Here is a 26,858-nt window from a genome sequence, read left to right on the forward strand (position 1 = left end):
AGGAAAATAAGAATTATTTTCCTTTTGGATTTCTTTTTCTTTCCGTCATTTTTTTTGTTTCAGTGCGATTTTTCAATAAGGAAAATATGCTTGAAATTTCTGAGGAAATAACTTATTTCTGAACTCCTTCATGCATTTAGCATATTGCATTGAACATAGTAGGCATTTGGGTAAATATTTTGTGGACTGAGTTTTGTGTTGTTAATCTGCATATAAAAATGTGAGTTAATTTATATGGCAGGTAGCTCAAAGTTCATCTTTCAAAACAACTGTCCAATCAGCTAAATTCAACAAGTAAATTTATGCACACACATTTTTCTGTGAATCAACTGTATTAGAGACATGGTTCATCCTTCATAATACTTATTTTTCCCTATAGACACACATTTTCCCCATAACTATTATTACTTCCCTGAAAACTAATCCTTCAAGAAACAATTTGAAATATCAGAAAATAATTTTTTTCAACTGGGCAGTGTGAGTTAGATCTCTTGCTTTCCCCCGAAACTATTCTATTTTGGGGGAGATTAGAAACTCATCTCCTCCTGAGATATCAAAGTCTAAGACTGTGATCATTGATTAAACTTTGGTAACCTATTAAATTATTCTTGGAAAGTAATATGCACTAATTGACACCCTAAGGGGTTGTACCAATAGGGGGAAATGGTAATTGCTGGATACTCATAGGTAGTAGGTTGATTTTTTTCATTATTAAGTAAAGCAGATGAGAGTTAGTACAGGAGTGAGAGGCAAGTGGAAAATAGCCTATCTTTATAGTATTCTAGTAATACCACAAACCACTCCACTTTTACTTACGTGATTGATGATGCCACTGAAAACCCAACATGGGATGACTGCACTTTCTTGAATCTCAAACTGTAGACTATTCATTATGCTATATATTTTTTAGCCTGACCTGATATTGGTGTACACTGTTTAATGAATCATATTTATCACACTCTGTTTCAGCACAGGATGTACTGTGTATCTTATCTTACAGTCATGGGCCAAGTGGGAAACGAAGCCAGTAAGGTCTGGGAATAGAATTGGACTAGAGGGCAGAATGGGGAGCTTCAGAGAGAAAACCTGAGCTGGCATCTCTAGCTGGAACAATGCAGAGCATTTCAAATACCGGTGAAAATCAACCTGACATCTGCATCCTTACAGCTACAAATTATCATCAACCCCAGTTTCCAATGAGTGGCCATAACAATTTCCCCAAGTGTGGAACCCATGGGTATATAACTAGAGCCACACATCCTCACCAACATAAAAATGTAGTATTTATCTAGATATTTTAATGGAAACTACTAATGAAAACGAAGGAGAGGAAGTCATCCTAGGCATATTTCTAAGCAGATGGTTTACCTTAAAAGAAATTAAAACAATTAGACTTAGACATGGTGTTTAACCACATGTAATTATATTATAGCTTTTCCTCTTTGCCTTGCCTTGCTACTACCTCCAACATTTTAGGACATATGACAGTCAGGCAAGGATGTGTCCTCAAGCAGTGGACAAGTCTTGCCTGACCACAGCCATCCCAGTAAACATCGGTGTGGAGCCTCAGCTACGGTAGAGGTGGTTACTTGAGCACATGTCACAGGAGGCAGTCGGAGAAGTAAGCAGTTCCAATGCTTACAGATTACTGCATGAACTGAAGTGTAAACATGAAACTATTATATAGAGCATTCCCCCCAGAATGTATATACACTTTAACAGGTGATAACTCAATTTTCACTCCTTTTCTGGTTTTAACTGATTTGAAATAATGGGTGGAACCAGACAAACTTTGAACAAAGAAAATATATCCTAAAGTGCCACTAGAACTTTTTCTAATTGGGGTCCATAAAAAATAAAGTTTAGTATACAAAACCAGCAACAGTCGATGAATTGAGGGTGCACAAATACCAAACAAAATGGTTCTTGATGTTTGTGATTTCATTGCTTTGTAACATCTGCAGTGCCTGAACCAGAATGATCATCGGTTTAAAAACAGGCATTGACACACACACACACAAAAAAATTCATTTCTGTAGATTCTTCTAAATTTTGAACATGAACTCTACATTCATAATCACTGACTTTATAATCATTTAATGTGTGAATGTTTTTTTTGGGGGAGGACATCATGTATTACTTTCAAGCCACCGGTTGCAAATGCATATGTGAAATCTCTCTTCCTTACCTGATAGTAGACCATTCAACAGGACAGATTTCTTAACTTATGGCTCAGTTTCAATTACTCATATGTATTAAAAGTTCATCAAGTTTAAATTTCCAGTTTTATCTCCAATTCAGAGCTCTTTCCCTGATCATAAGCCAGTCTTAAGTATAAGGAGCCTTAGTTTAGTTGGTAGGGGGCATAACTTCTTTCTTTTATCAAAGCATCACCTAGGATTCCAGGAGAACCAGTGTTTGGTTTGGGGGATACCTTTTTTCTTCTATATTCACAGTATAATTCCCTTTTACCTCTGGCTTTAGGAGCTGGGAGAGCAGAAAGTGGGGAGAAGAATTCTTAATTCTGTATTTAGTTGCCCTATGTGGGTTGTCATAACCTCCCTCTCTAGCTAAGATGGGCTGATCATTTCACATTTTCTTGTCAGGCATCAAATGCTGACCCCCAGAGGCCACAAACTTATGAGGACACTGCCAATTTGGCCTACAGATTGGCTTACCTAGGCCCCTCGGTGCCCCCACCACCTGACCCCATAGAACATTCCATAGTGGATTCTTGCTAAGCCTTCCTTTCCCAGTGTTAACCTCTCCTGGGTGGGCTTTTAGACACTCAGCTCATGCCTATTGTTCCAAATGGGAAACTCAGATATGGAGAAACTAAGTCAGTGCTCAACCCAGATAACCTCAAAGCCTTTTTTTTTTTTTTTTTTTTTTTTACTATTTTTGTGTGAGATCTCACCTCCCCCAAGTTTCTGATTCCATTGTTTTAAGAGCTGGCAACCTTGACTTTTAGAAACAGCCCTCAAGCCACTGTAGCCTACTGAAGCACCAAGAAGTTTTTCCCCTAGCAGGTTGTTAACTGTCCGGAAAAATACTCTCCAGAAAAGGAATATGAATTAATTCATTTTGGGGCCATTTAGACTCAGAGGTTTAACTTAAACTCCTGAGCTTGCCCACAGAATCAGGACTAACCCTACATGCTGCGGGACTTTCAGACTTCTGTGTGTGGCTTTCTCTTCTTCCCTATTCTCATCATTTCCCTTTGTGGTTTCTCCTGGGAGCACTTTCTTAATCACTTGCAGGATTTCTTTAAAAAAAATATTTATTTCAGAGAAGAAGGGAGAGGGAGAGAGAGAAACATCAACGATGAGAGAGAATCATTGCTTGGCTGCCTCAATCCACACTGGGGATTGACCCCTTGACCAGAATCAAACCCGGGACACTTGAGTCCACAGGCCAACGCTCTATCCACTGAGCCAAACTGACCAGGGCAGGATTCCTTAATAAGTCCTTGCTTAGGGCCTAATCTAAGAAACCCATCCTTGACAGGGAGTTGGGTAAGAATGGAGCTCTGCCACCATTGTCCCTGTGATTCCAAATCTACCAACATGAAGGGTTCAAAGCCAGCCTCAGTTCCTGGAGCTGGCAGTGGAAGCCAAAGAGCCCTCTGGTGTTCTCCCCCTGACAAACTATCATCAGGTCCTCCAGTATTTAGTTTATAAGACCTGAAGCTGTAGAAAGTAGAGTAGAAAATAAGGAGGGGCAGCTCGCTACAGACAACATGGTAAAGAGACTAAATGGCTAACATTTGTTTGGTCTTTTAGTTTAAGCCATGTTGTGACTTAGGAAGTTGAAACAAGAAGCCTGGACAGGAGTTGGATAATTAAGATGGCCACATTGGCAGGAGATGGATTCCTGTCCCTGATACATAGCATTTATGAATGAAAGTGCTCAGCATCTCAGTGGCTCTCCTTTTGAACTGGCTCATCCATTACCGGGGTAATGATTTTCCGTCTGGGCAACAGCAAAGCCAAAGGCCTATTACACAGGCAACATAAAGTTAAAAAGACATTATGAATAAAACGTTGGCTCTTGCCGGCTTTTGCCAACTCCAGAGAAGATTGCCTGGTGCCGCCGACACGTGTTTATTACACTTAATAATGTTTACATAATTCTTCCTTGAGCTCATTAGAGCTGTCAGATCAGAAGTAAATGCGGTACCCCCTCTGTTTATCTCTAAAGACTTCGCAGTCAATAAAGGAAGATGAATGACACCCCGGGTGCAGACAACGTACTCCCTGGTTTTGCAAACGCTGCCAAGTTAAATCCTTGGCCCTGGTGGGCTCCTGGGTTTGAGATTTGCATCTGACCAGCCCCTTCATTCTTGAGCAAAAGAGTAGTGCTTCTTTAACTTCAGTGTATCACCCCAGGAGCTTGTTAAAATACTCAATGATTGGCCTCAGCCCATATGTTCTGATTCAGTTGGTCTGGGGTGGAACTCAGAAATGTGCATTAAATGCAATTCAAGTTCTGGGCGATGCTGGTGCTGCAGGTGCATGGACCACATTTGCCCTGTTCCAGAGAGCATTTACAACTCTCTGCTGTGCAGAGTTTCCCTTGACAATTCGGGGCGTTGTGGTCTGTGGGATGCTTCAGCAGCCGTGCCGAAGACAGGGTGGTTGCAGCGGGAGCAGCTGCAGCCGCCTCATCGCCACTGCACGCGTGGAAACCCCCCTGGGCCAGCACGGTTCCCTGCGGTTGCAAGCCAGCGCGGAGGGGCGGGGCCTGGCGCCCGGGGGCGGGGCCTGGCGCCTGGGGGCGGGGCTCGGAGAGCCGGCTCCTGCTGTCTGCTCCTGGCGGCGGAGGAGGCAGGGGCGGAGGGCACAGCCAGCGGGCGGCGCGCCGCGGACTCCCAGGCAGGCAGCCCGCCGAAAGGTAAAGGCAGGAGAGCGCGCCGGCAGGTCTCCCTGCCTGGCAGCTGCTGTCCAAGTCCCAGAGTGTCCCCTGGAGCCCTGAGCTGTGTGTGGGCGCTCGGGTATTTGCATAGCATCCGGAGAAGGGCAGCCGAGCCAGGGTTTTTGCGTGTATCGCGGCGGGGCCCAGGGCCAGGGGGGTTTGGGGTCTGCAAGCAGGAGGAGCCTGCTGCCATCCCAGGACCATCGGACTCCGAGACAACTTTGCGCAGCGGTCCTCCTGCAAGTTCCCTTTATTGCTATTGTCTTAGCGCCTCCAGCCTGACAGTCTCCCCGGACTCCAGCTTTGTTCTCATCAGGCCAACCCCGCGGTCCCCGAGGGCGTGAACTCGGGAGGCGCTGCCAAGTTGCACCTGCCAGCCGGATCCGCCCAGGCTCCCTTTGCATCCTTGCCAGGTCCAGGGCAGTCCTGTGTGCCCTGGGGCTGGACACCTGAAGCCCTGGCGGGAGCCCACGGTGGGGACAGCGGTCCTCGCCCCATTCCCATGTGTGGTCTGGGATCTGGACTAGGGTGGTCAGACCGGGATGCGCGTGATTTGGGGCCAAAGAAACGATGAGAAAAAGTTTGGAGCCTGGGCTGGGGTTAGGGAGCCCGCAGCGCTGAGCTGCGCGGGGCAGCAGTTGGAGTCAGTGCTTAGGGCTTGGCGCCCGGCAGAGGGACCAGGACAGGGACAGAACCTTGAGGGCTGAGAGGCTCCCAGCCCGGGCTGTCAGCAGAGATGGGTGCTCCTTGTGCGCGCGCGTTGGCATGAAAAGGCTGTGTGTGGTTTGCAGAGGAGATGGTGAGAACAGAAAGGAAGGAAGAGGTACGAGGAACACAGTATGTCATTGCAGTATCCCGTGTGCACGCCCCCCTCCCCTTCAGATATTTTGGAAAAGCTATGCATTGGATGCCTCGTGGACCAGACTCCTGGAGATGGGGAGTGGAGGTGGAGGTGGAGGAGGGATAAGTTTTCCCCAGCACTACAGCTGGCTTTGAAAGTGAACAGGTGACAGGAGATTAATGTGTGCATGAGTGTGTGTGTGTGTGTACAGCAGCTAGGGATGCTGGATGGCCCGCGGAGATTACACCCTGCCCCCTCCCAGCTGGAGACAGCGGGGTGCGTTTTCCTGCCACTGCCTGCCTGGGCTGGCGGGCAAGGAGGAAAGTGATGGTCTCAGAGGGGAGCAGACAAAAGGGTGCACTTGGTTGACCCTCTGAAGGCCAGGCGCCTGGTGTGTGTGTGTGTGTATGTGTGTGTGTGTGTGTGTGTGTGTGTGTGTGTGTGTGTAGGGAGAAAACACTGGGAAAGAGGGATGAGTAGGAGCAGGAGAAAGACAGGTGAAGCCAGTGGATGAATAGTAACCAGACGGTTGGAAGAAGAGAGCAGAAATTTTAAAGCATTTTGCCTGAGAAATTATAAGTTGAATTTGCAAAAGATGCTGTTTGGGGCGGTCTCTGAAGCTACAATTGTAGAGGAAGGGGCGCAGTGAGTTGGATGGATAAGAAGGTATTTCAGTGAGCGATGGTAAAGTAGGTCTGAAACCTTCACTGAAGTTTATGGCTGGTTTTAGATAATCTCCCTTGACACATCTTCCCAGTACCTACTCCGGAAGTACCTTCTGACTGACAGAAAGAAGTAAAAGGCATATCTACACAAATAAAATGCAGCTAAAATGAAGTTTAAATGAAGCTTTGAGCAGGATTAAATGGCTTGTGTAACTGCTGAATGTTGCTAAAGTACTGTCAGGGCTATAAAATAGCCAGGCAAAAATAAAGGGAAAAAATAATTGTAACAAGAAAATGAAGGCTTTACAAGAACTTCAGTAATGAACACATAACAATTGATGGTATGATGCAGTAATTATTTTCGTATTTACGCCATTAACGATTGTAATTTAACGTTAATGTCCTGGTATTTTATTCCTTCTCATTTGCAGACAAAAGCACATCTGAGACACCATCAGGGAGTAATTTGGTAATATAAAGTCATGAATAGAAAACACTAAACCATGCTCAGAACTCTGACAACATAAAGCGTGAAACAAAATAACCTCATTTGCTGTTTATTATCTGTCTTTATAATTCTGTTTACTATCATTTGCATAAATGAATAGCTAAATTGTATAGTATTTCCCCTTTAGGAAAAAAAATACTTGATGCTTATAGATATACTAGGAGGAAATTGGTAGGCAGGTAATCCTTACATTAAGCATGAAAAATATTTTTTAAAAACTTTGTAGTATGAGAAGCCATCTGGAAATAATCAGAACACAAATTCAGCCAACCTAGGCATGCTTATTTTATTTAATTTGGTTCAAGTAGTTTTTAACAACATACAGGTAAATAGTCAACGGGCAGATCCTAAATGTCTTTTCTCTACCTAATCTTAACCAAACTAAACAAAAGCAATCCAATATACTCTATTTTGTTAATCAAAAAACTCTTTTTTTTTCTAGTCAAACTTTCAAAGTGTAAAGTTGCTGATACTGAAATGGAAAATGTTTATTGGAGAAAGCACAAAACAAAATTCTTTCAGCAGATACTTAAGTTATTAACATTTTAAGACTAACGTCAGTTCACACATTTTAAATATATTGTGCGTAATTTTCACCTTAGGAACTTTTCTAAAAGTTCTTTATTCATATGATTAACAGGATGATTAATATCTGTATTAAAAGATATGAAGTAATATGCCCGCAAAACAGCTGAGTAGAATGTGTAGTGGTTGGGAGGAATCAGTCAATCACACGAATGCTTTAAGAACCCATTTATCTTGCCAGCCACACAAAATATCACAATGATTGAATGCACCTTTTCCAATCCTTACAAATACACTGGCCTTATGTGGAACAGCACAATGAAATCAGTATTACCTGAGAATGGATTCCATGTGGGATTTAAGGACCTTGTATGTATTTTTTTAAGTGCAGAGGCAAAAATAGTCACAAGTGAGTTGTTCATGATTGTAGCAACTGGTGATTCTGTAAGATTAGAGCAAGTTCTTTCTGACTATTTGGCTGGTTACAAACTTGGGAAATGCAATGGTGTGAAGAAATTGCATTTTGAATACAGGTTTAAGTATTATATTCAGCCTTAATGAAACTACTTCTCTAAGTTTTCACAATATTCCAAATATTTCAAAGGCTGTCCAATTTTTCTGTATTTTTAATGTTCTTAATACTATTGTCCTATAGAGAAGTTCTGTAGTTTTTCTTTGTTTGAAAGGCAAGAATCTGACTTTTGGTTAATTTATTTATTTCTGAAACATAGTTATGAAGTGCCCATTATTAATGACCAGATATTGCACTAGGTGCTGGGGATTCAAGGATGAGTTAGCTTCAATCCTTGTATTTAAAAAGTGAGGGAGATTTATGTGGATAAATAAATGTGATAAAATGTAATAAGTGGCAGTGCATCTTAGGGCTTTGGAAGGAGATAACCCGGGTTCAAACTTTATCTCTGCCTTTTCTTAGCTGGGAGGCTTGGATCACATTTTTTTAACCTCTCTGAGCCTCAGTTTTCTCAACTGGTAAATGGGGGAAACCAACATTCCCAGATCATAGAGTTATAAAGATTACATTACATTTTAATTCCTCCATATTCAAAATAAACTCTAGATCCCATACTTTTCAACACCTTTTACTTCATTTCTCTGCTGCATGTCATTGTCGAATTTCTTGAGTCTTGTCTCTCTATATGTTATCTCCTCATCCTCTCTTCTTTTCTATCCATCTTATCCAATGTGGCTTCTGGCTTACCACTTAAGGAGAAAACTTCAGACATAACTATTACTTGATAAGATCAAGTGAGCGGCATTCTAACTCAGTTTCTTGGAACATTTGAAATAGTTCACAGGTTCCTTTTCTTTATAAGTGATCTTCTTTTGGCAAAGTAACTGTGGTGGCTTCTGTGACACTACACATTTTCAGTTTTTTCACATTGCTTTATTATTTCTGACGTGGCTTCATCTTCATTACTCTATCTCTGATTAAAGGTTGGAGATCTTTCCAACTTTGAGGTTTCATCCTGGGTCCTCTTCTTCATATATCCTCTTCCTACCTCTCTCTTTAAGTACATTTTCATTCTCATGGTTTTTAATCCTATCTATATGCTGATTCAATTTATGTCTTTAGTTCATACCTGGCCTCTGAGCTTCAGAAAAATTTATTCGCTTGTCTACCTCTTCATTTGAATACTTTACAAGCATCTACAACTCTTTATGTTAGAAATTAAAGTCTAGGGCAATGAAGGGATAAGGATGCATATGTAATACCTTAATCAATAAGGAAATTACAAAAAAAGAAAAGAAATTAAAGCCTATATTACCCCTATCACCAACACACTAAATTTATTCTTTATTCAGTCTTCCTCATTTTGGGAATGGCATCACCATATACCCAATCATGAAATCCAAAAACTTTATCACGGACACATTTCTTAATTATTCATCATGTACTATGTGTTCTGTGTGAGTGGTTTAGCTGATATATACAGGTAGGCCTATCAGTGTCAGTGGTTTATACCTGCATCTATTCTTATTGGCCAGTGATTTGACCATACCAGCTGATAAGTATGTTTTACTATTATCCCTGCTTATATCTATCTTCCTTTGTTCATTTTCATTGTAACCCCACCCACCCACCCACAGTTCAAGCCAATTATCACCTCTTACCTGTTATTATTTAGTATCACTATTTAAAGCTAAACTAACTTGCAAAATTGAACATCAATAAAGGGCAACCACCTTGTGAGATTTCCTACTAATTTAATACTAAGAGGTTGTATAGAGGAATTCAATTATGGGTGAGGAAATATGCTTGGTTGGCTTCCACACCAAAATAGCAGATTATGGAATTTCAGGTTGTCAAGTTTTTGCTGAATTTCAAATACTATATCTGCATTTAATTTTAGGAAAAGGAAGTCAAATGAAGTTATCTCACTAAAATATTTAATCATAATCTTGAATGGTCTAATTCTTTTCTTTTATTCAATAGAGTACATTTAACCAATAAGCTTATTTGAAATATAATTGATAGTATCGAGAATATTAAATGTTGGTGTACAGATATTTTGACAAATAGTAGCAAATAAAAGCAAAATAATTGTTATAAGTATCATCAGTGTCAAATTAAAAATTTCTCCTTATTTCAGTCCTCCCCTCTTTTGCTAGGAGGCTGGTATTTTTAGCAAAATAGACATCCTTGAGTACATTTAACTTTATATTCACTTCATTTCTGAATTATAAGATTTTATAGGGTAGCAGTGACGTATGTGTAACCATGAAAACAAGGCTCAAGTAATTTCTCAGTGATGTCATTGGCCTTTAAAGATCATGAAAAGTCAAAGCTTCAGTTCTTTAAAGATAGAGGAAATTTCATTCACAAAAAAGGCTCAGTAATATAAGAAAAATTGGTTCAATTGTAAATGTACTTTATATTTTGTGTTAGTTTTAGGATGCTGATCCTGGCTTTTACCTTGGGATTACATTGGGCTATGGACTTAGACTTTCTCTTTTTATTTCTCTCTCTTCCTTCTCTTCTACTATTTGGTTTCTTCTTCCTCCTCTTCCTCTCCCTCTCCCTCTTCCTCCTCCTCCTCCTCTTTCTCCTCCTCCTCCTCCTCTTTCTTCTTTAATTCTCCCTTTTTACTTCTTAACATTCTCTTATCCCTTTCCTTTTTTTCTCCCCTTCTCCCAACCCTCTTCTTTTTTACTGCCTTTCTTTATCATCCTTATAGAAGTAAAAACTAATAAAATAGAAAGATCTACTTGGGCTTCTGCCCTTAGTGTTATCACTATTAGAGGATTTAATCTACCACTTTGCCCCTGCCTTTTGTACTTGGTGCTCTTTGCACCCATCACGTCAGACTTACCCTAAGCACCTGAAAATTCTTGCCTCAGTTTTCCCTATGTCAAGAAGTAAATATATAAGAGGTGGAAGAAAGGGATTGGCAGAATTACTTTGTGTGTTCACACTATAGTATTCTTGAATTACCCCTTTCCAATAAGTTGTCTTTATCACCAGATGATATAAAGGTAGCATGCCTGTTTCCTACACTTTGGTACCCTTTTTAAGATGCATGCCCATCTTTACAGTGATGATAACTAGAATAAGGATTTAAACAACACTAATATTTATTGAGTGCTTGCTATGCGCCAGGCTCTGTGCTAAATGCTTGACACATGTTATAGAGATACTATACTATAAATAGACTAAACAAGGTCAAATTACTTCAATAAAGTTTGCAGAACTAAAAGTGTGGGAGTGGCAACTCAAATTTTCTTAGCTGCTGTGCTCTATGCTATAACAGAGGTACTTTCTCAGTATCACCCAGGTTCTATAACTATGAGTACATTCATATTTATAGTGAACTCCAAGGATACACTGAACCCATAGTATCTGCTTGAATAGGATGTACTTCCAAGAAACGAGTGGTGTGGAGAATGGCATTCATTGGCCCTGTGGGCTTACCTTGTATGGAGGACAGTCAAGTAAATCTTAAGGTTAGATCCTTCATAGGAAAGTATGATAAAGCCAACTTAGTATAGTCAATCTCTCTTGAGATGACTCAGCACCACAGGCTTTGAAAGAGACTTAAGCAGCTTCTGGGAAATGCCCTTCTTTCTCTTTCAAGGCAATGAACTTTTTAATTTTGGGACAAACATGGTATATAGAGATTATTTTTGTGTGATAGTGAATGGAATAGACATTGGTTGTGAACAGAGGATACATAAGATAGCATGGTGCAAGTAAAATGAGCCTTGACCAAGAATGAGCAAAACTGAACCTCCTATTCCATAAACTGAGGCAATTGCAATCAGGTGGGCTCTGTTATTATTATTTTTTGCAGTGTTAATGCCTATAATTCTATGCATGGAGAGGTACTGAATATAAAAGAGAGGACAGTTTATAATGAATACTGAGTGTCTTACCACAGCTTTTAAAATTAATTCTGTGTTCTAATAAAATTCATTTCTAGGTTGAATTACATGAGAGAAGGTGCAGTAAAAAAACATGAGCTCTCCAACAGCTTCCTGACTATAACCTTGTTTCCATTGCTGATTCACTAGCAAGGCTGGTCTTATTCAAATGTTAATCATATCATAACACTTGTTGTGTCAAAGTCTCCCAATGACTTCTGACCTCTCACTCTTACAAAAGCCTAAGATCTTACAGTGACCTATGAGGCTCTTCATGATTTACTAACCTGTTACTCCTCTAATCCTATTTACTCACCTCATCTGTTGAATGAATGAATGAATGAATGAATAAGTGAATGAATGAACAATAGTGAGTGAATGAGGAAATATTCAAGGTGCTCAATAGTGTTTATTGAATAAATAAAGAAGGGGAATACTTGGTTTTAATGAAGATACTGGAGAAATTAAGCTTAGAAACAGAAGGCATAGGAACAATTTGGTGAGTAAATGAATACAATGAAAGCAATATATCAGCCCAGCTGGTATAGCTCAGTGGTTGAGCATCAACCCATGAACCAGGAAGTCACAGTAGGGTTACAATTAGGGCACATGGCTGGGTTGCAGGCTCCATCCCCAGTAGGGGATATTCAGATGGCAGCTGATCAATGATTCTTCTCATCATTGATGTTTCTATCTCTTTCTCTCCCTCTCTCTTCTTCTCTCTGAAATCAATTAAAAACATATTATAAAATAAAAGCAGTGTATCTGAACTGCTCGTTGCTGACTTTGAGTTTTTAAATTTATGTATTTACTTAACAAGTGTTTATTGAAGCTTTACTATATACCAGGCACAAATCTAAAGGCTGGATGTCTAACAGTTAACAAGAAGTGAAAAATCACTGTCCTCATGTGGCTCATGACCTATTAGGAGATATATATTACAATAAAGTAGACAAAATTATAATTTCAGGTAACAGCATACCCTATAAAGAAAACTTCAGCATAGAATTGGGAGCAGGATAGGTTTCATTGAAGATTCCATACCCTACTAGTATTAAACACTGAATTATGTGGTCATCTGACCTTATTTCTCTTTTGATGAAAAATGGTACTGATCTCAGAGATGCATATAGTTTAAACAGTCTTGTATTGAGTGATGTGTTTTTTGTTTTGCTTAAGATTTTTGCATAGTAAAGTAAGGCTTCCTATTAAAATATCATTTGAAAACCAGAGTTTGACAAAAGTATGTCCCTAATTGATGGCTTGTGTGAATATGCTCTGCATTTAATTTTAAAGCTGTAGCATGTGTTCCACTGATACAATAGCATAAATCATTTAATAAAGTCAAATTTAGTGTAGAAAGTTTTCTTTTTCTTGCCCCACACATCAATACATTCAATGTTACATTTACAAGAGATCACTGTGAAAATTTTAAATTGAAGAGATTCAGTTTTCATGCAATTTTTACATTACTTAATTTTCTCAGTTCCAATTTTTTTTTGTATTTTATGTTTTGTGTTAATTTGTTATGGCAGTGATAGAAAACAAAAACAGCCCAAAATCAATACGATTGACTTAGAAACAAAAGTGATTAATGACAAAGTCTCACCAGCAAAGAAATAATGATTGCTGTGGATGAAGCATTCAGTCTTTCTGATGCCACCCTCTGGGGTAACTAGTGACCGTGGCACCTGCATTGGTACTTCATCACTGCCTTAACAAGTTAGCACAAATGTAGTGGTTTAAACTCTCCACAAATGTACTATCTAATAATAGTTTCTATTATTCCAGGCTTGTTTGAGTACTGTGTATAGAGTTTCACAAGGCTATATAAATCAAGGTCTTATCCAGCTTGCGCTTTTATCTAGAGATTCTAGAACATAATTTGCTTTCAAGCTCATCCAAGTTGTTGGCAGAATTCAGTTTCACGTGGTTGTAGGACTGAGGTCCCCATTTCTTTCACGATGTCCTTGAGGATTGGTCTCAATTTCTAGAGACATTTCTTGGCTCATGGACACCTACATCATCAAAAACAGCAATGATGAGTTCAGTTCTCATCAAGCTTCAAATATACCTGGCTTCCCTTTCCCCACATCTCTTCAATCTCTAGCCAGAGGAAGTTCTTTGCTTTGTAAGGGCCTCTGTGATTAGATAGTTCCCTGCCTGATAATTCAGGGCAATCTTCCTGTTTTAAGGCCAACTGATTAGTAATCTTAATTAGATCTGCAAAGTCCCATTTGCCAAGTAAGGTAGTGTTCACAGGAGTGATGGCAGAGGGGCCAAAATTTTGCCTATCACAGAGCCTATGAGATCTCCCTCTGTGAAATATGATTGCCAACTGAGACAGACTATATCACCTGTCAACTAGATTGCTTGGCAAACAAACTTTTGGTGAAGTGGAAAATGCTGTTGCTCTAGTAGATTCTGTAACAGAGCCACTGCAGATTAAAGAAATTTACGGTATGAAAACAAAACTCAAATATTTAATTTTGTAAGGCATGGCTTTTAAAAAGCAAGCTTAAGTCACCAAAGGGACTTTCAGTCCTGGGGTGCAATATTGAAATGCCTTCAGTTGGGAGGAGTCAAGAAGGGAGGCAGCCTGGATGTGTGACAATAGTAGTGTGGATTGAGACCCTTAAGGAGGCAGCTCTACTTTAGTTCCAGCTACTTGCTTTACTGGGGAGCAGTTTCAGTCCAGTAATGGCAAATATCTGACTTGAAATGGTGACATAGAAATCTAGATTTTTGCTGGAATCTGGACATCTGTGGGAAATCTCCAGGTTTTCTTTTTATGCCAACAAAATCAAAATTGAAAATAATAGGAATACCCAAATGTATGTGGGGACTAAATTGGACATGTGGGCTGCCAGTAAGCAACTTATGGTTTTACTCATACTGAGTAAAGTGTATGTTTGAATAAAAAAGTATTCAATATGATGGAAAATAATTCAGGAACTGGTATTTACCAAGATATTAAAGTACTCAAATAGAGTAAGACTAGGAAGTTTTGGGCTCTAGCTTCCAGATGTAACAGTGCCTTTAGTAGTCTTTTAACTTTTTTTACTCATAGTAAAAAATAAAGAACAAACAGATAAGGAAGGTAATTGATGCTATAATTCTGTTTCCCAAGTCTTGAGCCTCACACAAGAGTGTAGAATATCATTATATTGGTTTAGACTCTTCATGTTTACACAAGTGAAAGATGTCAGGGTAGAGTGTGATGAGTCATCCACTGAATTAGAAAAAGTCTGAAGGAATAGTTTGGATAATTCAAGCACGGATCCTATTCGCACAACATTACATTTATCTTTAGAGATAGGGAGACTGTTCTTTAAAAAACAAAAAACAAAAACCAATATAATATTTTACAAAGTATAAAACAGCAAGAAAAGACTAAAAAAGTTTATTGTACAAATTGAATCTGAGATTCTTAAGGGTTTTATAAATGTCTCTTACTGAGTAGGAGCAGGGCATCTGATGCTATAATGGCTGGCTCTGTGAGTCAAACTAATAGGACCTTAAAATAGGGCTCTACCACTCACTAGACATGTGATCCTTGGGAAGATTATTTCACTTCTCTAAGACTCCACCTTCTCACCTGCAAAATGGAATAATGCACATCTAACTCAGGTAATTATGAGGATTAAATGGACTGATGCATTTATTTTTTTAATATATTTTATTGATTTTTTTACAGAGAGGAAGGGAGAGAGCTAGAGAGCTAGAAACTTCGATGAGAGATAAACATCGACCAGCTGCCTCTTGCACACCCCCTCCCGGGGATGTGCCTGCAACCAATGTACATGCCCCTGACCAGAATCGTACCCGGGACCTTTCAGTCCGCAGACCGATGCTCTACCACTGAGCCAAACTGGTTTCGGCTGGACTGATGCATTTAAGGCTCTTGAGTTATGATTATAGGATTCTAGATCTGGGCACCCAACATTTTATCAATTGCCATCTGTTCTCATGGAAATTGATAAAATGTTGGTTGCTCAGATCTAGAATCCTATAATCAGTTCTCAGGCTATGGATTTAAAAAATGACAGAATGTATAACTGACTAGATAGGACCATGTTTATCTGTCCCTTATTAGATGAGGCAAAACTTTTAGACTTGGTGCCTCAGGACCCAAATATAGTGCTGCTTTTACAACACTCCAGATAAGCCACGTGACTATGGGACTGACACCTGAATTCTCTGAGCTTTACATTCCCTTTGGAAAAAAATAGAAAAGCAAGTTTTCTAACTCACAATGATCTTGAAGTGATTGTTTGAGGCAATGTATATAAATGCTTTGCATAGATTTGGAATCTAAATTGTTAGTACTTGCTACTTCTCCTACTGGGCTATTTTTTTGGTTTGCCATGAATAAGAGCAAAGAAAAAATGTGAAGATGACACTCAGCATAGCTACTATTAAATCTTTTAATAAATGTTTATGGAGCATCTATCCTCTTTCAGTGATACAAGGAGCAGGGGACAAAAACTAAATACAAACACAAACCCATGACACAGTCCCTAACCTATTGGAATTCTTGTTCTAGCCAGGACCATAAACACCATCATACATTGTGATACACACCTTGATTCAATTTCTTGGAAAGTGTGGTGGAGATCAATGGGGCAGAAGTTTTGGGAGAGAATCCAGGAAGACATCCTACATGAGTAATCATTACAATATATTTTAGCTTGAGATCAGCATCCAGGAGATGTCCCAAAAGACAAAAGCAATCAACCACACAAACCAAATGTCTCCCCATTTGCTTTCTGGAAGTTCAGTTACTGTATACTCAATTGAACAATTCCATGGATGTTCCCCAAAATTTCCACCTTCAATCACATTTCTAAAAGTATCGCTTCTATAAGATTTCAAAATACAATTGGAAAAGGAGCGATCTGCCTTCCCCAGCCCCCGTGGTAACACCAATGTAGATCATATATAAAGAAAGCATGTGCCAGCCCTTTTCTTTAGTCACAGCACAAGGCCACGTGTTGGTAATTGCTCAGAACCCCTGTTTAGATGAGCGAGTGTCACTGTAACCTTCTGCAAATGCTGTAGTGAATCAAGAAGTCCTTAATTAACCTAGGATAGTCCAGAAGGTGTGTTGTTGCCGTTTTAGTAACTGTGAAATACCACATAGTATTTTGGTAAGTTCTCTAAGAACTAGATTTCAAAGAATAAAAAAAATTAAAGCAACTGTATAATAACCCTTTACATCAAAATTGAATATTATTGTGTCCATCTCACATTTTAGATGAAGAGAAAAATTAGGCCAACAGAAGGCAAATAAATTATGATTCTAATCCTAATGCCTTGCTTTGAAAGTACCTCTAATATAAAAATAAATAAAAACTAATAAGGTTATTTAATATTAATGAAATTACTAGCAAAAATATTTCATAATTAAAAACAGCAGTTTTCTCTATTAATAATAATGAATGAGAAATAGGTTGAGAAAGTATAAAATACACAAATTTTAGAAATTATCACCTTAATTGTATTTAGTAATGAATATATTTTGTGACTTTTATCTCTGTCGTCTTTTATAGTACAGCATGGAGCTAGTAATTAAATTTATACATGAAAGAACTTATTGAAAACTGCCCATTATTTTAGTTGTAATAATTTAATAAATTTTCTTAACAGAAAATATCTTTCTGGATCTTTGTTTTTAATTGATGTTGTCTATTTTTGTGCTCCAGAGGCCTAATGATGCATTAAGAAGTCTTCATTTTTGTTAGTTTGATTTTCTATTGAGCAACATTTGTGACCATAATAGAATGAAGTAAGGAGGGGAAAGATTGAGACTGCCCAAGATTGGCTACAGTTATGGAAATAAGCAGATGATAAGGAATAATTCAGGTTATTTTCATTTTTTGTCCTTATAAGAGATTCATTATATTTATATATAACACATAGAAACTATCCGATTATAAATTCAGAGCTATAGTTAGATCAGCATATTAAAAGCTACTTCAAAATGAAATTATTTTATCATTTTGAGTTCTTTATTTTCCTTATAGAAAAATAAATTCCAATTGAGCTGTAAATTATCGAGGATTATCTTCTCTCTTTAGAAGAGTGAGAAATATGAATATTATTTTGATTTGGGGTTTGAGGGAGTTATCTTATTAGCACCAGACTCCCTCAGCCAATAATCTCACGACTATGGGATATATATTAAATCCTGTTCTATTTATATTCTTTGGCAGGTCGTTATTCATTGTTATTGTGGAGATTTTATTAAGTAATAGTTCCCTTGAGAAATCATGGGTGCTTTTTCGAGGTCACGGTTTCCTCTCGTCAGTTAAGAGGGGCCATACATCCTCTCTTCAGTTAAGATCCCACCCTATACCCATTTTCTTTAACACATACTTTATTTGGTAAGGTTTCTGACACTCCTTTCTTCCCAGAACTTAAGAGTGATAGATCACTCTTTATTTTGTGAAGTAAAATTGATTAGAGGAAACGATAAACATAATTCTTTAAGCATGAAACCCAATATATTTTGAATACTTGGCTGAGCTGCCATGGCGATCCTCAGATGTGCATTCTCCAGGGACTGCTGAGCTGGGTTGTGCCAAAGGCCTCCTGGTAAACACTCCACACAGTATTTCTTCTTGCGGTAGGAGGAATTTCACCCTTGGCCTCTTATTATTGCTTTGCTGGGATGTGGCAAAAATCCATCACCTTCCACATACTAATACCTGTTTGTTGCTGTCCAGTCATTGCCAGAAGGAGAAAATCAGCTAATTTGGTAGTTGTTTTTTTTTTTTTTTTAAATCTACCTAGAGGTTTTAATAATAGCTATGTTTTTAAAAATTGGATTAATTAAGGAATACTGCTAAGCAAAGAATCACATATTAGACTTTATTAGGTTTCAAGGCCCACACAGAGGCAACTCTCATTTCTAAATCTATGTGGCACTATTTAGCAATATAGCAATCTACTTTCAGGTAGAAATAGATAAGAGGACATGGATAAGAGCACAGCTTTGGGGAGTGCCTAACACATGGATTTGAAAAATCAGAGTCTTAATTTCAAATGTTTACTGCTTACTAATTGTGGGACCATAGACAAGTAACTTCATTGTTCTTCATTTCCCCCCCCTCACCTATAAGAGATATAGTTGCACCTACTTGTGATAATTTGTTGAATTTAAATAGGCAAAATACCTGGAATGTTTCAGCCTCATTATAAAGGGAGTTCTATACACTTATTTCCTTCATGAGCACATGTCTATTTGAATCAAAGACCTACCTTCTACCTGCCCACACAACAGCAAAATAACGTATCAGAGCAGTGTGAAAATTAGGTAAGCCTTTGACTGCTCTGAATGTGGTCCTCAGACAGCAGCATCAGCATCACCAAGGAGCTTGTTAGATATGCAGAATATTGGTACAACCCTGGACCCGCTGTGTCATAACCCGCTTTTTAACAAGGTCTCTAGGTGATGGTGTGCACAGCAAAGTTTGAGAGGCGTTGAAATGGACCACTCCATTTTTTTTTCCTGACAAATTCTATCCACTGTGCTATTGCTTATTCAGTTCTTTTCACCATTCACTTGTTTTGGTGGGATGTCTGCAGGGATAGACATGCCCAGGGTGTTCTCTCAGCATCTGGACCTTGGGGCCAATAAACGCATGTGCACTTCCACACATACCAATGGAACGTCCCTCAGTCTAAGGCCTGGCACAAGTAGAGGCTCAATAAATGTTTATTGAGTGAAATAAAACAGCCAACAGTCAGACAAGCAGACTCTCCCATCTGCTCTGCAGATGCCCAGCAGCCCTAGAAGGGCCTGGAGAGAGATGGATGTGCTTGAGGTCTTTGCCAGGAGGCATTACCCATGCCCAATGGGGAGCAGCGTTTGGCTCACCACTGCTCTTGCCAGGAGATCTGCTGAGGTTCTGAATGCTTGTCAAATGTGTGCAGCCAGGACAAAGGACAGGGAGCTGCCTTTCTTCCTCCTTTACCCTCCCTGGCAAGGCTGATGCCACAAAGCTTTGGGAGCAGTGTTCTCTTGGTGATGTCTTTCTTGCTTGTAAGGGACAAAGGAGTAGGTACAAGGGCATTGCGTCAGGGTTATATTTCCCCACCTCTGTGATTAACTGGGCAAGGTTTCCAAATTTCTCTATGGGTTTCAGGGTTTCAAATTTCTAAGTTGCTGGTTCATAGGCTGGCATAGGGTGTTTGCAGTAGACGGGGGGAATCCTGAGAGCTCATATTACCCAAGGGAAAATGAAATGGAGAGAGAGCTCACTGTTTTGGGCACTGGTAGAAACAGGAAACTAGGTTCATGAAGGTTTGGGAAATGACCTTAAACAATTCAAATATGGGATTTCTCTGACCTATAACATTGTGATAAATACATTTAGATCACATGTTAGACACCTGTATTAGAGTGTATTTCAGTGAAGTTCATACCAAGGTCCCAGAACCCTTGGGATCTGGAATCTGCCTCCCCAGTGAGTTAGCCCTCTAACACACTTCTTTCTCCTTCCTTCCATGACCAGTCTTGGCAAAAATGTCATTAGGAGACTTCTTTTGATCCATCTCATCTTACTAGAATGATTGTTTTAACCTTGGAAATCTGATGAACTCAGAATGACCAATTTCTTTGTCTTCCTCTTCAGCAAACTTCTCTACTTTTACTGCAATTTCCCCCCCGCCTCCTATACAGGGATCCAGACTCTTATTTACCCAACATGCCAATTCCAGATAAGAGTTAGGAGGGGAAGAATCCGATTAGCACAAATAAAAGAGTAAAATGGCCCCCAATCCTTTGAGGATTTTTTTTCTTTCTAACCTAGATGTAATTTTTTTTTTTTTCATGGGAATATGGAGCAATCTGAGTGACATATTTAGCATATAACAGATTTTGGGGTAAAGGAGATGTTGGTCAGTATAGTCCTTTGTCTAACACCAGCTGTAGTAACAGACAAATCCCCACTTCTTAGCAGCTTAATAAAATTTGATCTTATTTAAGATGTAGATAAGAGTATAATTATGACATATCTGGACTGAGGAGAAGCAGTAGGTCCATACAGTCATTCAGAGACCCAGCCTGACATAAGCCCTTGGTCTTTTTTTGTGTAGTTTCCTAGTTTCCCTAGGGATTTGCATCCAGTTGGCAGATGTGGCAAGAGAGACAGGGTCATAAATGGGAGGTATTTGTGGGGTAGACCTTGGGGAGGAATGCAGGACTTCTGCTCAGTTCACAGTTAATCTAAAATGGATTCACATAGCCATGCTTACCTGCAAAGGTGGCTGGAAAATGAAATCTAGCTGGGTGCCCAGTTTGGTGATCATCCATTCATCATTTCTGCAACAATAATAATAAATAAAAAGCTGCCCTGTTCCTTTTGCTTCTTTCTCCTGCGACTCCCCTGAGAAGTTTGACATGACCTCCCCCTCCTGAGAGTCACATTTCTGCAGCAAAAAGCCCCCCTCCACCCACCTGAAGAGCAAGAATAGAGTCTTGGCAAGCCGCATTTTGACGGTTGCCAACAATTAATCCAAACTCAATTTCCTGTATTTTAGAAGGATGTTGTGAGAATTAATGAATTATTTTGGGTGATTATCCTCCCTTTGATCATTGTCTTCATCCTGTGCTCTTACGGTTTACACATACAAGCACAGACTTATACAAAACCTCGCTGAGAGGCAGAGAGCTTTTCATTATCCCGCCGACCCCGGGAGGAAGCGGAGGGGCTCACCAGTTCAAAGACACATTCTCTCCAGTGCAACAGGATCCTTCCTGCACACAGCACCCTTTCCATTATTACAATGTTTTTGAAAAGCTATAATTTTATGAAGAGAAAAGATAAGACGAGAATGATGGCTTAACGTCTTTCTTATTTGTATGCTGGCTCTGGAATCGGCCTGTTGGGTGACTTTGAGCAAGTCAAGAAACCACTCTGTGGCCCATTTCCCTGGTCTGTGAAACAGAACTCATCATCACCGCTACCTCCTTGGTGGTTGTGGGGAGTAAATAAAATAATGGATGTTAAGTGTTAAAGCCACTCCCTGGAATGTAGCTTGTGCTTCATAGATGTTAGCTATTATTTATTTGTTTGTTTTGCAGGAGAATTGGTATCTGGTTCAGGGAATGCAAAGAAGAAGTCACAGTGTATCCAGCCTTATGTTACCGGCAAAACTAAAGGGGAGATAGAACATGCGCCGGCAGCATTGCGTATTTGCAGAAGGGAATACGTTGCTTTTTAGTAAGATGCTCAGGTAGGAATGAAACTTTCTTAGGAGCCAGGCCCAACATAAGCACCCTCATTCAGAGGCTGCAGGGACTCTTGCAAAGCTAGGATTCTGAGGTCTGGCTGCAGGTGCTGGCTGTGTCCAGGGGTCTTAAGGGAACTGTTGAGGAGTCCAGAGTGGCTGCTTCTCATGGAGATAAGACATATGTCCCTTGAGCCAGTGCAAATGCTCTTCACTATCAAAGACACAGCTTTCTGTCCTTGCTGGTGAAGGGAAGGTGTTTCATCCATTGGGCCAATGAATCTGCATAGCTTGGGAGCAAATGAATTTTCTTTGTCTTTTGTGGTTAAAATGATATGAAATATATAAATAAAAGTGGGAGTAGAGGATGCATTACAGGCTCGGGGGAGATTAAGCAGTTGTCTTTATACACAGGATGCAGGTTTAACAACCTCTAACAGTCTCTACATGCAGTGCTCCTCAGACTTCACTGGGCGAAAAAGTCACCAGGGGCTTTAGGCAAAACATGGATCCTGATCCAGCCGGTATAAGATTCTGCATTTCTAACAAGCTCCCCTGTGATTTGTGTGCTGCTAGTTGGGACTCACCCTCTCAGAAGCAAAATACTACATTGTTTCATTGGTGAGGTTTGGTTTCTTGGAGGACAGGGCATGGAATAAAGGAGTGGTTCTTTGGCCCCTTGAGTGCGGCTCTTCCACAAAATACCATGGCCTGGGCGAGTCTATGTTGAAGAAGTGGCGTTAGAAGAAGTTTAAGTTTAAGAAATGTAGCTCTCAAAAGAAATTTCAGTCGTTGTCCTGTTGATATTTGGCTCTGTGGACTAATGCGTTTGCCACCCACTGGAATGAAGGGAGCGGTTTCTTCCAGAATGGAGAAGCTGGGAGCCTTTACAAGAGGAAGTAGCTCACTAAGTGTGATCCTAGCTAGTCAGCATCAGCATCGTGTGGGGAAATATTAGGAATTCAAAATGTTAGTCTTCAACTTCATATCTCCTCACCGGTCCCTAATCTTTTTAAGGGTGAGACCCAGCAGTCTGTGTTTATAAGCCCTCCAAGGTGATTCTGACACAGCTAAAGTTTAAGATCCAGGGCACTGGAGCAGCTGACCCTGGTTTTGAAAGGTCAGGTGATGATGTCACCAATCCTACAAAATGATCTGGGCTCCTGAAGCACGCCTCCTGATCTCAGTTTCAAGATTCCTTGGGCAGTTATGACCTGGAGTAAAAGGATTAGGTGTGGAGAAAGATTGTTCTTCAAGGTCTCGGCTTGTGACATGAATTCTTCTACCCTTATCCCTCTTTCCAAATGCGCCTCCGAAATAATGTCTGGGAAACTGTTTCAGGGTGCAGTGATCCCTATGTGGCTGTGTCTCAGGTCTTCCCATTGAGAACGCCCTTTGGTTGAGGTATTGGGATCGATAGGGTGGCTAACTGTCCAGGTTGCCTGAGACTCAGAGTTTTCCCACAGCACAGACTTACAGTGCGTACACCAGGTTCCGGACGGTGGGTCTCCCTAAGTGTGGCCAAGAGCTGATACAGCTTTCTAGGGGGAATCACCTGGACATCTCCTTAAAACGCAAGCTAGGATTCATTCAGTGTGTGTAAGTGGAAGCTGAATTTCCAACGAGCCCCGTTGACATCCTGCTACTGGTCTGTGGATAGCAAGGCAACATGTCACCCTTGGAAAACAAAATTGGCCAGTGTGCAAACACATTGGATTCCCCATAACCACTTATACTGCAAACAGGCTGCTCAGCCCTGACAAATTCAGAGAGAATTTTATTATTTTATTTATTTTTGTCTTTTTAAAAAATACTATTGTCTTTTTACAAGAGTATTACATAAGTCTTCCTTTCCCCCCAATTAACCTCTTCCAGCCCACTCCTGTCCCCAGGCCATCACCACCCCATTGTCTAAATTCAGGGGTTATGCAAATATACATATAAGTTCATTGGTTGATTTCTTTTCACCCATCTTCCCCTGCCTTCCCAATTCAGAGATAATTTTAGGGTTATCTCCAAGGCTCCAGGATTGTGGACTTACTTTCAAATATATAGTATCAATAAATCTGCCCTTCTGGTCTATAGATCTTTAACCCATGACACTCAAAGAGAGATCAACAAAAGAACTTGTATGCATGCATATAAGCCTAACCAATGGGCACAGACACTAAGGGGGTGAGGTCATGAGTTGGGGGTGGGAGGAGCAATGGGTGATATGGACACATATGGAATACCTTAATCAATAAAGAAAAAAAACCAACTAAACAAACAACAACAATAAAAATCTCTTTTTAAAAATTGTTCTTTACAAGGAGAGGTGACTGCTGTTGACCCATAACTAGAACATTCTCAAACCTCTTGATTTCTCAGATTGTGCTTGAGTGTTCCTTAATGCTTTTTCTTGTTGGAGCTGAGCTTCTGCAAATGACCTGGGATGGTGTTTCTGTTACTTTTGGTCTTGTCTCTGCCTCACAAGTGGTGCGTGTGTCCTTCAGTTTACAGCTGTGGTGGACCACAGGGTGTTCTGCTGTTTGCAGTGTTTCTGCTTTTCAGCATAATGAGTTTGCTTTATTCATATCCCCTGTACTAATTGCAACACAGCAGCACATTCTATATCCCATCTGTTTTCATGATTGATTGTCTCTTACTTCAGAATGTCCTAGAGAGTTACTTTAAAAAATCTGACTTTAGTGTGACCTTAAAGAGCATCATAAATTGTATTTATATCTAGTTATATCAGTCTATGCCTTATGACCACCCAGAGCACAATAAATAATTTATTTGATGTTGATTATGTCAGTTTTCCTCACTGTCTATTTTGGATAGACATGCCTTGAGCTTGTTGCCTTGTGACACCCACTTCATTCTGCTTAAATCCCCTCAAATTGGTCTTTCTGGCTACATGCCTATCTGTTCATAGATAAAGTAAGAATTTTGTGTCTGTGGTAGAGTTTAGTAATGTTCTCAAGAAGCTGCTGGTCATAGGACTTTCTGATGATGTGTAAAGTTGTTTTGATGGATAGTTAATTCTCATTATTCATGGTAGTTATTGTCTGTAGAGACACTTCAAACGGTAGTGATTCAACATTTATATACTTTAGCATGTGATCACCACAATAAATCTAGTATAACCATACTCTTGCTAGCTGACTTTCTTTAGGCTATGAAAGGGCAAAAATTCATTGACTCCACTCTCAGAATAATAAACGCATTTGCCTTTAGCTGTTGAATGACAGCTGGAAGCATGTTGTTAGAGATGTGTCTTTTATACCTGAAGGTACATCACCTGGGCCACACCTTCTCCTACAGTAGTACTCAGAGCTCTCATGGTATGAACCAACATGGCAGCAGGCTTTTGTTGGATACAATATATGTAACACTGAGGCCAGTGTGTGAATCCCTGTGTTTCAAGGTGCTTTACAATCTCCACAATGAAGGATGCTGAAATACAAAATGGTAAACATTAAGTGTCTAAATAGAGAATATTTGTTAGAAAATTTCAAAACCACTGAGGATTGCTGTTTTTTTGTTTTGTTTGGTTTGGTTTTTGTCTTCCTTTAGACTATCAGTTCCATATCTATCTTTTTTACCAAGGTGCCCCAGTACCTAACACATAGTAATGACTCAAAAGTATTTACTGAATGAACATGAAAGTATTTGAGCTGGTGTCTCAAGGCCTTACTTAGATCAGTTTTTCAAATGCTGTTAAATAAATTTTCATGATGCATTTATCAAGTGGGATTATATTTCACAAATCAATTGCTTATGTCTCAGACATACATTCTTTAGCGTGGGTATATGTTACCCTCCGCCCAATATTTTATTATGAAATATTTCAAATATACAGAAAGGTTAAAAGAATTTTATAGTGAATAGCCACCATCCATATTTTTTGATGCATTTCAAAGTAAATTAAAGACTCAGGGTATGCATAACATTAACTAGACTTCTGCTTTTATTGATATTATTATTGCCAGCATCACAGATTTCCCCTATTTCCTCCCATTTTGCCCCTTTCTCTCTCTTTTTTTTTAAAACATATTTTTATTGATTTCAGAGAGGATGGGAAAGGGAGAGAGATATAGAAATATCAATTATGAGAGAGAATCATTGATTGGCTACCTCCTACACACCTCCTACTGGGGATCGAGCCCACAATACAGGCATTTGCCCTTGACTGGAATCAAACCCAGGACCCTTCTGCCCAAAGGGTGACACTCTGTCAACTGAGCCAAACTGGTTAGGGCCCATTTTGCCCCTTCCCACCCAGCCTCTTCCCTACTCCAGGCCTTCACAACATTATTTTCTTGATGTGACTTTTTAAGTTGTTTGTTTAATAATTCCTTTATCTGTAAAATTATAGTGTGGAAAATTTCTATTACCCCTTCAGATGAAATTTCTGTGGTTTTTGTGAGTCCTTAATCCCTGGCTTAGTTTGGAGGGGGTTCGAGTGTGGGACAAGTTAAGAATAAACTGTAAGTTTTGAACCTTGGACCAGGAAAGTTTTACTGGAACACAGCCACACCCATTTGTTTATGAAGTTTCTGAGAGTAATTTTATGCTACCACGATAGAGCTGAGTAGTTGTGAGAGACCATCTGGCCTGCAAAACCCCAAATGTTTACTATCTGGACACATTTACAGAAGAAATTTGCTGATCTCTGCTGTAATTAAATAAAAATAGACTGGGATGTATCTGGAAATCAGAAGAAGTAAAAATTTTAAAATATTGGTAAAACCAAAACCCGGTTTGGCTCAGTGGACAGAGTGTTGGCCTGCGGACTGAAAGG

The 26,858-nt window shown here is 39.7% G+C and overlaps 1 protein-coding gene across 1 annotated transcript in view; it reads left to right on the forward strand.

The window, feature by feature from the left end:
- The first annotated feature begins 4,818 nt into the window (after positions 1 to 4,818).
- The window catches only part of RARB (retinoic acid receptor beta), a 617,794-nt gene continuing 595,754 nt past the window's right edge, over positions 4,819 to 26,858 (forward strand). Inside the window, exon 1 of the mRNA XM_036431628.2 lies at positions 4,819 to 4,893. The gene's annotated coding sequence lies outside the window, so the exon portion shown is untranslated. The remainder of the gene's footprint in view (positions 4,894 to 26,858) is intronic.

Source organism: Pipistrellus kuhlii, unplaced genomic scaffold (genome assembly GCF_014108245.1).
Source record: "Pipistrellus kuhlii isolate mPipKuh1 unplaced genomic scaffold, mPipKuh1.p scaffold_m20_p_11, whole genome shotgun sequence".
NCBI lineage: Eukaryota > Metazoa > Chordata > Mammalia > Chiroptera > Vespertilionidae > Pipistrellus > Pipistrellus kuhlii.